Here is a 12,539-nt window from a genome sequence, read left to right as displayed (position 1 = left end):
GGCTTCCTGTGGCTGCAGGCGGCCCTCAGCGGCACAGCCCGCCTGGAGTTTCCCTGGAGATGGGGGTTTTGTGCCACTCCTGCCCTGCCAGGCGAGGTGTGAGGGGAGAGAGAGGGCCGCGCGGCTCTCCATTTCACAGCGACGATGGGCCAGGGGAGACCCATGAGCCAGGTGGAGGCGCCCCCCTCAACAGGGCAAGCTCTGCTGCTGGGACCATGTGGGCGGGTTTTCCAGCTGCGACTCTGGGGTCCCTCAGCCTCAGCACCTGAGTGCCTCTGGGCCTGGCCTCAGAGCTCTCACTCGCCCCTTGCTTACCCGACAGTCGCCTCCTGTCAGTCACCAGCCGGCCCAGTGCTCCTGAGCCAGGTGAGCGGCTCCCGCAGCTCACGCTCAGCCTCCCAGGTCTCTCCAGCTGCAGCTGGCGCCAGGGGCAGGTCTCCTCGGTGGGAAGCCACGCACTCCCCACACAGGATGGCTCACGCTGCTCTTGGCCTGGCCCTGGGGACACACTGGTCCCCAGGGCTCCGGGCCAGCTCTGCCAGCCACCCTGTTGTGCAATTGACCTTGCAGGGAGCGTCTCCTCACTGGGGAAATGTGACCGCTCGCGCCCTGGAGGTGACTCATGCTCAGACTTTCATCTCCCTGGCGGGCAGGGTTCTGAGCGCAGCCGCCTCAAGATGCTCTCTCCATTTCATCATAGTTGAGTGCTTTGTAGATTTGTGTTCTTCATAATCAGAACCTCCCTGCCTCGCGGGTGGGGCCCGCCAGGAGCCCAACAGGCTGTTTCCGGAGTCACACTGCCATGTAGGCACCGCATCTTTCGCATTACTCATTGACATCTGCCTTTGACTTTCAAACTTTAAAGTGGGGCTTATTACCAAACGACTATAAGAAGAGACGACTGAAACATCAAAGAGTTGGTAATGGACACGCTGCGCGTGTGACTGAATCTGACGTTCTCATCTGCTCCCCGCAGCACGGCCCCTGGACTTGGGTGGGCCCTCACGGCGCCGGGCGTCTCTACTCCTGTCGGCACCCTTGCTAAGGTGGCCCAGCATCTCAGCAGCTCTCCCTGGCTCAGACTGCTTGTGACCGCCCAGGAACGCCCCCGTGGGCACCTCTGCTCAGCTGAGGAAATCCAGGACTCGGCCCTCTGTGCCCTGCTCACCTCTCTGGGGCTCATCCTCTATGGTGCTGTTTAGATCCCCATCTCTCAGCCCTGCATGGCCCCCGGTGGAGCGGGCATGGTGTCCGCCCGCGGCCTGGCCTCTTGTTCCTACACTGCCTCGCACACACCTCGGCTCTGCCTGAGTTCTCACCCAACAGCAGAAAAGTTCTCCCCACAGTCAAGCTGCAGAACAATCCATTGCCCAAAGGATCCGGTGGGCCCCCCGCAGCCCAGCTCCACACGACCGTGGCCCCGGCAAGGCCCGTGTTCTGTCTGTCGCGGCAGCTTTCCCTTTGCTACGATGTCTCATAAATGTGATTATAGTCTGTGAGCTTGTGTACTTTTACTATGAAGACCTCCATTGAACTGAGCAGGGTGGTGCAAGCCTCTAATCCCAGCAGCTTGGGAGGCTGAGGTAGGAGGATCCACCACAAGTTCAAAGCCAGCCTCGGCAATTCTAGTGAGGCCCTAAGCAACTGGGTGAGAACTTGTCTCAGAATGAAATGTAAGAAGGACTGGGGATGTGGCTCTGTGGTTAGGCAATCCCAGGTTCAGTCCCCAGAAAACAAAGTCACGCACCAAATCCTCCATTGACACATAATTAAAACGAACAGCACATCCTAGAAACGTCCTCCATGAAGCCACCACAGCACTGGCCGTCCTCACCCCCCTCTCCGTTGTCCTTCTCCCTGCCACCAGCCCTCCTCCCCAAAACGCCAAAGTCCTCCAGACCCTGGTCACTGCAGATCGGGCTGCACTCCCCATGGTTTTACTCAGATACCCCATGTCACCAGGACTGCTTCAGCCTGGCTCTGCCTAGCCTCGTCCTCAGAGGTCCACATGTGCATGTCACCAGTCGCCTGCATGATGTCATTGCTGCTGCCTGCCCCGTCACGTGACCTGTTCCTGCTGGTGGTGGGTGAGAGCTCCAGCTTCTCTCCTTCTCTGGCTCCCAGGTCCAGCTGACTTTTAAACATCCCCACTACATCAGCTGCGCAAGGGGCCTCAGGGCCTTAATCTGCACGCCCCCAGGTTTGACGATGTAGAGTGTGTTTTCATGCACGTATCTGTCACCTGTCCACCTTCTTTGGTGAGGTGTCAGCTAAACGTCCACTGTTTTAAATGAGGCTGTTGCCGTCTCATTGCTGCGTTCTGAAAGTACGTTGCAGGGAGGATTCAAGTCCTGCCCAGTGTGAGGCTCTCGATCTCGTCTCCTGTGTGTGGATGGTCATTGTTTTCCTAACGGTGTCTTTGGGAAGGAAGATTAAAAACTAGTTGGAAGCTAAAATCGATACTTTCAAGGAAGACACTGCATCCGTGGAGCCTGGTGAGGCAGGTGCTCCCCACAGCCCCAGGAGACATGCTCTGGAAGCTTCCGAAGCCATAATCTGGTGGGAACTTGTACCGGATGACTTGGACGAATTGTGTGGACTAGCATGAGATGAGACCCCTGGGCCACAGACCTTGGGAAGACCTCATGTTTCACTGGGTTTATCTCCAAGAATCCAAGCAGTTTCTCACAGTGAGGAGCCAAGAAAGATTCCCTCATGCTTCTGGCAGAAGGAGGGGAAAATCAACCAAGCCTGCAGAGTGTCCACGGAAGGCCGCATCTCCAGGGAAAGGGCTGGGGCTGCTCCACCGGGGGACGGCCGGACCCCCACTCCAGCCCCACCTAACCTCAGGGGGAGAGGCCCAGGCCCACCGTGAAGGTGACTGCAACGCGTCTCCTCCACCCTCCGGGGCACGGACGGGGATCTATCACGAGGCAGCTGGTTCAGTTCAGAGAGTTGCAAGACCCAGCCAGACTCGACCCAGGAGGCTCTGGGGAATCGCCAAGGCACCGGGAAGACGAGACAGCGCAGCAGAGAGACTTAGTTCTCTGGCACCTCCAGCTGCAGAAATCATTAAATGTGGCCCAATTTGCAGTCAGACCTAGTATTTCAGCTCCTACTACATGATTCATTATGTGTGTCCCTAAATAAACAGACAAAGTGCACTTCACACGAGCAGACAAGAAATGACGTCATGTGAAGAGAGGAAGAAGACACAGCCGCAGCTCCAAGTCACCTGGGGGTGCCGGCGGTGATCTGAAAGAAACCGTGACCAACAGTCGTGGCTCCTGACAGAAAGTGAGCACAGACAGAAGCCCCCGGGAGCATCGGGATGAGAAGCTGCAGATCAAGCACTGAACACAATGGAGACAGGGACTGCCATCCACATTTCACCAGGAGACGGGGCTTGGTCACCCTGAGAAAGGAAGGTACCCTCCAAACTTCCCGGCTAATGTGTCAACAGGAAAAGTACAGCAGAGTGTCCCAGGACGTTGAAGCCATCTAACAGGTTTGGGGTGCAGTGCATTGAACACTAGGAGAAGAATGGGCAGGGGACATTCTAAGTAATAATGACCCAAACTTCTCGAAATATAGTGGCAGATAACAAAACACAGGTCCAGAAAAGTCAGTGACCACCAAGCAAACTTCATACTGTCAACAAAGTGAACGCAGACCTAAAAACCACAGGATACCAATGAAAGGGAGAAATTTCTGAAAGAAATCAGGGTGAGGAATGAGTCACCACAGGGGAACAAGGAAAAGGGTACCCAGGGTTCCCCGCAGGCCATGCACACCTAAGAGCGGAGTGAGATGGTTAGTGCTGAGACGAAAGTACGTGTCCACCCACTCAGAATTTACACCTCGTCACACTCAGAGGAAACGGAGAACAAACGACGTGTGAAACAAAAGCTGCAGGACTCCATCAGCCTCAGACCCTGCAGGAAGTGTGAAACGTCCTTCAGAGAGAAGCAGATTGGTGCACTTGGAAGGTGGGGCCACCCAAGGAGAAAGGGTCACCGCAGAGAAATGGCAGAAGGGAAGTGGTAGCCTCCATTTTTGTCATTTTAATTCATCTTTAAAAAGAGCCAGGTCTTAAAAATTAATATGAATGAATTATTGGCCACATATGGACAAGTGAAATGAGCAACAGGAGAGTCATAGAGGTGGGAGGAGGGATCGGGCCACTCTCTTGCAAGGTGCCTGAGCCATCTGTGAAGGGCTCAGTGGTGTTGGAAGGTAGAGTTACAGTCGTTGAAAAGGCAGATTGTAAAGGCAAAAACTAACTTTTTAAAAGAAGAATAATTAATATCTTAAAGAAAGGTGATAAAACGTAGTCACTAAACTGTCAATGAAATCTAAAGACTTCAAAAAGCCCTCTGAACAATAATAAATGAAGTTTCATGACACTGAATCAGCATACAAAACTTAGCAGCATTTCTATGTGTTAATAGCAAACTATCTGAAATCCCGCGTTGGAGGAGGGTTGGTGGCCGACCCGTGGGTCTTCACACATCACCTATAAAAGCATTTTTGAAGCTTGATTCTCCAATGGGAGCAGCCAGGGTGTTGAGAGCCACAGCCGAAGGGGCCCCAGCAAACTTTCAGACTGCCAGCTGATGATTGGCTCACAGTGGTCCCAGCAACATCTTGCTGATTGGCTCCTCTGCGGTGATGCTCATTGGAGATGCTCATTGAGCTGTTTCCCCGCCCTTTCAGGCCACGGAGCTGCTCATTGGGGGACTTTTTTGGCTCCGCCCACACGACCCAGCCAATCGGCCTCAAGAGCAGGAGGATTGTGGGAGGTGGAGAGGCTGGTGGTTGGGGGAGTGGCTTGTGGGAAGCCGGTGGTGGCAGTTGGGCTCTGAGGGTTTTTCCTGAGGAGCTGTTTTGTTTGGCGTGTGTGGTTCTAAAAATAAAGTTAGTTTCTTTTGACAAGTGGCTCCTGAATTGTGCCCAGCCAGACTGTGGCACCAGGGGCTCTTGAGTCAGAGCCTGGTGACCACCCAGTGATTCCAGCTCTGAGGACATCCAGGAGTCCGCCTCCCGTGTGAACAGCCATGGCCACCACAGGTCCCACCTGCCAGGCTGCTGAGCCATCCTCAAAGGACAGCCCGGGGTCCTAAGTCGGGGGGCGGGGCAGCAAGGCATGGCCACAGCCTCCAGGAATTGACTTCCTCTCCACAGACAGCAACTTTCCAAACCTGCAGGGTGCATTCCAGGCTGCAGGGCAGTTCAAGTGGAAGTCACGAGAACAGCAAATGGAGTCCACCAAGCTCGGAGGCCACTGGGGCAAGAGTGCCCGAGTCTTCCACCTGCCTCCGGGAGCGAGGCTGCACTTGGAAACAAACGTCGGGGAGTCAGAAGGAGGCACAGTGTCCTCAGACGCCCACGAGGGACGGGAACGGGACCATCCTGCACAAAACAGTGTCGGGCACTTCCCTGAAGCAGGAGGTGTCAGCAAAGGATTATAACCCAGGGACCTAGAGGGCACACAGCCTCGCCATGCTGGCACCTCAGAGCCGTGGGGAACACCACACCGTCCCAGTGCACCAGGGACAGAGACCAGCAGACACAGAAGACACGCGGCTGAATAGAACCCGTCAGGGAAGAGGCCTCGGGGACACCGAGAAACACCTTGCACTAAGCAAAAACCAAACCCAGTTTGTCAAGATTAGTGAGATGCCGCCAGAGGAGTGAGAGAGTGCCCCAGGAGGGGGCCCAGGCCGTCCACCTGAGGACGGGGAGCAGACGACACTGAGTGAGCAGAAGACAAATAGTAAAGGTCAGAGAGGAAACTGAGAACAGGCAACCTCACAGACCTCTGCTCAATGTGGACCAATGACTAAATCTCTGATGAAGAGAAGAGAGGCGGACTGGCAGATTGAAGTGGCTCATCACTCCTGATCCCTGGGAGTGGAAAGAAAGAGACCAAGGAGCAACTCCGTGACCACAAATGTGGTGACAGATGAAGACTGACTCTTGGACACAAACTGCTGAAACTGAGGTGAGAAACAGGCATCTGAAAAACCCCAAGTAAGAAATCTGCAACACTAAAACGACCCAGCAAAAACAGGCCCAGGCTTTACTAACACACCTGCCAACCGTTTAGGAGAAAGTTCTTCCAATTCTGCACGATTTCTTTAGATAATAGCAACACAGAGAGCACTTCCTAACTCATTCCTGATACCAAAACCAGGGAAAGATGTTGAAAGCAGGGAGAACTACAGACCAATGTGTCTCATAAACAAAGAAGCAAATAACCTGGACAATTGATCAGCATATCAAATCCAACATTGTACAATATAAGTACACACCATTAACCAGTCAGGTTTACCCCAGTCATGTAAGACCTGATCAGCACCAAACTTCAATCAGGGCAGCTGAGTGGCGGGGCACAGGCCGGTAGTCCCAGTGACTTAGGAGGCTGAGGCAGGAAGATCACAAGTTTAAGGTCTGCCTCAGCAACTTTGTAGGACCCTGTGTCAAAAATAAAAAAGTTTGGGGCATGTAGTTTAGTGGCAAAGCACCCCTGGGTTTAACCCCAGTACAACAATAACAAAATCAATCAGTGTAGGCCAAGGCATCAATAAATTGAAGAAAAATATTATATGATCATACAAATTCAAGACCCATTTATTTTATTTTTAGAAATCTCAGTAAACTAGGAATAGAGGGTAAATTTCTCAATTTCATAAAGAAGACTACCAAGAAACTATAGACAACACCATACACATGAAGAGAAATTGTCTAGGATCTGGAAGAAGTAAAGGATGGCTTCTCTCACAACTTCTGTTAACATTGTATGAGAAGTCACAGCCAATGTGATAAGGCAAGAAAAGGAAAGACAAAGTACACAGACTAGGAATGATGAAAAATAATTTTGTTTGCAGATGTCATGATTGTATGTAAAGTAAATATCTAAGTTTAAATCAAAACAAAAACAAAACCCCAAGTAAATGAATATAGATAGGTCATAAAATTAATATTAATATAGTAAAATCAACTGCTTTTCTACATGCTAGCAATTAACAATGTGAACTTTTTCACAGCTTGATTGATATTTATTTCACATAAAAAATTCAACCATTCAACGTTCATCATTCAATAGACCTTAGTCTACTCACAGATAGTGCAACAATCGCCACTATTCATTACACAACATTGTATGATCTCAAAAAGAAACTCCTTTAGCTCTCACCCTTCTACTCCCAGGACCCCCAACCTCAAGCAAAATGCAATTCACTTGCCGTCTCTAGAGGTGTGCCTATTCAGGACTTTTCATATAAGTGGAATTGCACAAGATGTGGGCTTTCATGATGAACTCCTTCACTCAGCACAATGCTTTCAAAGTTCATCCATGTTGTAGCATCAATGAGTGCCCCATTTCATCTAACAGACAAATGATATGCCAGTGTGTACATGCAGCAGACATTATCATCCACTCATCATTCAAAAGATGTTGTTCTCCTCTTTTGGCTATGGTGAGTAGTGGTGCTATGAACATTAGTGCAGAGTTTCTTTTCTCTTATTATTTTGTCCATACCTGCTCTCAATTCTTGAGATACCTATCTAAGAGTGGAATAATCATCATCATCATAAGATCATTCTATGCTTGGAATTTTGAGGAGGCAACAGACTCCACAGTGGCAGTAGCATTTTGCGTTCCCATGAGCAGTGCATGAGGGTCCAACACTCCTACATATTCGGTGACACTCGCTGTTACTCATGTTTTCTGAGACCCTGACAACCATGCACCAAGGGGTGACATGCTCTCTGATGTCTGTGATGTGTCCCTCTCTGCTCAGCTGCTGAGCGTCTGTTCAGGAATTTCTTGATTGTTCACACACGACTTAAAGAAACATCTATGCAGACTCTATTCTCAGTTTTAAATTGGTTATTTCTCTTTGAATATTGAGCTATATAGACACTTAGAAATTCTAAACACAAGTCCCCTATCATATATACTATTTGCAAATATTGTCCACTCTATTTTGTCTTTCTTTCTTTAGGATATCCTATGAAGCACAAAATTCTGAAATCTAAGTTGTATGTTTTTTCCTCTGTGGCATGTTCTTTTGATGTAATATTTCTGGTATCATTGCCCAAGATCACAAAGACTTACATGTATGTTTTCTTCTAATAATTCTATAGTTTTAGCTTTTACATTTAGATCTTTGATCCAGAGTTAAATTTTAGTGTGAGGTAGGGTTTTTTATTATTATTATTTATTATTTACATTAGGCTATTGAGTTTTCCCAACACAATTTGTAGGGGAAAAACTCACTCTTCACTGAATAGTGTTGGCAACGTTGCCAAAACCTAGCTGGCTGTAGGCACGTGGCTCTCCTTCTGAACCACTACCCTCTTCTACTGGGTTTTGGGTCTGTACTTATGCCAGTGTCACATGCCCTTGATGTCACACAACTTCAATCGCCTTTGCTTATAGTTTGGGAAAGGTTAATCCTTCAACAATGGTCATCTTTGGGGGATTTTTTTTTTCTATTTTTGGCTTCTCTGCATCCCTTGAAATTCCACATGAATTTTAGAATCAACTTACCAATTATCACAAAAATTTTTTCTGGAATTCTGAAATTTATATAGAAATTTATTATCACCTTTAATTTATATAGAAATGCAATGAGCCTAAAAAAGCAGAAACCATGTGGAATCTGTAGACTAATCATTGGAGTATTATCACCTTAACAATATTTATTAACTATTTTGATTAATGTGAAATTCGTACAGTATATTTAGATATTCTGAATGTTTTCAACAGTATTTTATAATTTTCAGCTTAAAATTTTGAGTTATTTTTGTTAAATTTATTTCTCTGTAATCATCATTTTGATGCTTTTATTACTAGAGCTGATTCTGAATTTCCTCTCAGTCGTCCAGGACAGGTACAGGCCAGCACAACTAGATGTGGGCATGCTCTTGTTCCCACAGCCCTGCTGCCCTTGCTGGTGAGTGGCCGTGGTCTTTCTGGGCCGCTGCAGGGTTTCCTACAGGAGACGCTGCACTCCTTCCTCCTGGGTCAGAATGCCTCTTCTCTTCTTCCTTGGAAGGGTCAAAGCTCCATACCACGTTGGATGTAAGTGGTGAGAGTGGATGTCCTTGTCACATTCCTGAACTGGGAACGAGAGCACCCGTCTTTCACCTGACAGGTGCTACCTGTTGGTTTTCTGCAGATGGCTTTCATCAGTTTGAGGATGTTCCTGCCTGTTCCTAGTTTGTTGAGCATTTTAATCATAAATGGATCTTTAATTAATCTTTAATGTCAAATTTTTTTCTGCATCTATTGATATGATTCTGTTGTTTTGAGGGTTTTTATTCTATTAATGAGATGTTTTATATGAATTCTTTTTAAATGTCAAACTACCTTTACCCTCTAGGATTAATTCCTCATAGCCTAGTGCATGAACTTTTAAAAATAAGTTGCTGGACTAAGTCTTCTAGAACTTAGAGTTGAGGATGTTTGTATTTATATCCATAAGAATTGTTGACTTAAAATTCTCTTTTCTTATAAAGACCTTTATCTGATATTGGCATCAGGATAATACTGCCATCTTTTCTTTTACTTTTTGGATGAGTTTGTGAAGTTTTAATAAATTTTACTTAAGATTTGATATAATTCATCAGTGAATCTTTCTAAGTTGGAGATATCTTCATGGGTAGTCACTACTAGCAGTACACCATTTCTACCAACTCATTGTCTTTGCCTTAGGGATTTCTGATGACTGACTTCTTCAATTAGCTTTGTTGATTATAAAGAATCAAAAGAGACATAAATAGAGATGTGATGTCTTGAAATATGATCCATGTTACGAAGGTGATATTCACTATGAATCAATCTATAATTCAACAAATCAAAGATAAAATTCCACAATTTTATATGAAAATTGGTAATTTAATTTTAATTTATATAGAAATGCAATGAGCCTAAAAAAGCAGAAACAATTTTTAAAATTTTTGATGGACTTAGAAGTCCTGATTTCTAGTATGAATATAAAGCAAAATAATCAAGATAGTATTGGTATACGCATAGGTGCAAAAATACTTCATTAGGAATCAGTAATTTTTTAATCAAGTGTCACTGGATGCATTGGGTAGACCTGCAGAATCCAGGATCTCATGACTCATACCATACACACATGAACGTGAAATGGATCATGGGCCAAAATGCAAAACCTAAAGCAAGAAAAACCATTTGTAATTGTGGATTAAACAAAAATTTTGTAGAACACCAAAGGATAAAGTAAAAAAAAAAAACAAAAAAACACACACACAAAACACACACACACACAGCATGTCTGATTCCATTGAATCCAAAACTGCTGCTTTTCAGAAGACCTAGTTAAAAGACTGCAAACTCAAGTCTTGTAATATCAGAGAAAAAGAATACACTAGAAGCCATATTCAAGGAGATAGTCGCCTAGAATTTCCCAGTCTTTTGATCCAAGCCCCCAACTTTGAGGTATTGATAATTTGATGAAGAAGTCCACAGATTAAGAAGTGCAACCAATTTCCAGCAGAATCAACAGGAAGGACTCTGCAGGACTCCTACATGCATAGCAGTGCCAGGCTTTAGAACCAGAGAAAAACAACAGACTTTACATTACAATTCACTCACCATAAAGAAATATTAAAATTTTAATGTTAATTACTCTGATATGTTTATTACTCAATGTAAACATGAGTAAAAACATCACATTATACCTCAAAAATATGCAAATAATATGTGCCAATCAAAAAAAAGTAATTAAAAATGTTAACTAAGCATAATTTTAAAAGGATGTCTCCATATTTTACCTGCTATAGAAATATAATTGATTTTTTTAAATGGGGTTATATCTTATGCCTCAATAAGTTCACTTGTTAATTCTAGTATGAGTACAGACTCCTTGGGCTTTACCAGTTCCATAATTATGCCCTATTCAAAGAATTGCAATTTTATTTCCTTTGTTCCAATCTTATGCCCTGTATTTATTTTTCTTGGCTTATAGCATTAGCTAGAACTCTACTATGATATTGAAAGATAATCTAAAGGGTTTTTAAGGACATAATTTGCATGGGACGAAGTGGCAAGCCCTAAGTGCACGTTGGTCAGGTTTGGTGAATGTGTGTGCGAATAAAGATCCAGCTGCAGCCTGGCCCCGGGCAGGCCTGGACCCGGGCAGCCACACTCACACTTCTTTAGGAAGCCACTGCCCACACTGCTGCCCCAACAGGGTAGATTTGCATGTGCAGAGCTTCACAGGCATGTGACCATGTGGTGTGGCCTCTTGTGTCTGCCTCCTATGCTCAGCGTAGCATTTCTGAGCGTCAGTGGTGTGTAGTTAGTACTGCTGTGCAGGATTCATTAAATTCATGTGACATGCTTTATCAGTTCTCCTACTGACATCATTAGCTGCATGAACTTTATTACGAATGACTGCCATGAATGTTTCTGTACTTCTCGTCTAGTGAACATGTGTTTTCATTTCCAGTGAGCATGTATCTAGGGGTGGAATTGCCAGACTGGGGGCAGATGTATGTTCAGCTTTATGAGAAGCTGAGAAATGGTTTCAGGGAGGCTGCACCCACACAGGCTTCCACCAGCCTCACCCCTTCCCATTTAGCCTCCCTGGGGGTGCTTATTGGTATCTTGGTGAGTGTAATTTCTATGTATCTGATAGATTCTCTTGACCACTTTTATCACTGACATCACTTTATGTGGGTCTGTTCAAGACTTCATTCATCCAAACATCTGATCATCTCAGGATTGACCTATTTTAATTATCTTTTTCATTAAGACTGAATTACATTTGCTTATTTTTCTATGCTAAGTAAATTTTCACTATTGGCTGGACATTGCAAATGTTTTGTATAGTCTTTGATGATTTCACTGGCTTCTGGAGAAAGCAGCCCTTTTGCCTTAGCAGGCCAACCTGTTGGTGGAATGAAGACCAAGAGCTCTTTCTTACCAAATGGGAGCACTGAGTCACATCAAAGTTCAGCTCTGGAAATACTTGCTGTGCTGGGTTGGCCCATTTTTCATATGCACAGAGGATGAACTGCCCTGTGAATCCACACAGGGAATCGGCAGACCCCACACAAGCCTCCCCTTCTCCTGGGTTTCCACCGTGCCCTGCAGACTGTGGGGTGTCTTCCCGAGTCCCCACCAGGAGAGCAGGGGGCTTCTGTTGGAGTCTCAGCTGCCCGTGCACTTTTTGTTTGACTCCATCCATCTAATTTGTTTAATTTTTTATTTGTTTTAATTAGTTACACTTGACAGTAGAATGCACTTATGCACTTTGATACATCGTACCTAGATGGGGTGTGATTTCTCACTTTTCTGAGTGCACATGTTGCAGAATCGTATTGGTCACGTGTCACTATATACACACAGTAATAATGTCTGTTTCCTCCTACTATCTTCCTAACCCCACATCCCCTCTCCTTCTCTCCCATCACTTCCCTCTGCCTAATCTAAGGTAACACTATTCTTCCCTAGTGCCCCCCGCCTTATTGAGGATCAGCATCCGCATATTAGAGAAAAC

The sequence above is a fragment of the Callospermophilus lateralis genome, chromosome 6, assembly GCF_048772815.1.
Source record: "Callospermophilus lateralis isolate mCalLat2 chromosome 6, mCalLat2.hap1, whole genome shotgun sequence".
NCBI classification, from domain to species: domain Eukaryota; kingdom Metazoa; phylum Chordata; class Mammalia; order Rodentia; family Sciuridae; genus Callospermophilus; species Callospermophilus lateralis.
The sequence above is the reverse complement of the archived record's forward strand: the minus strand, read 5'-3'. Positions refer to the sequence as shown.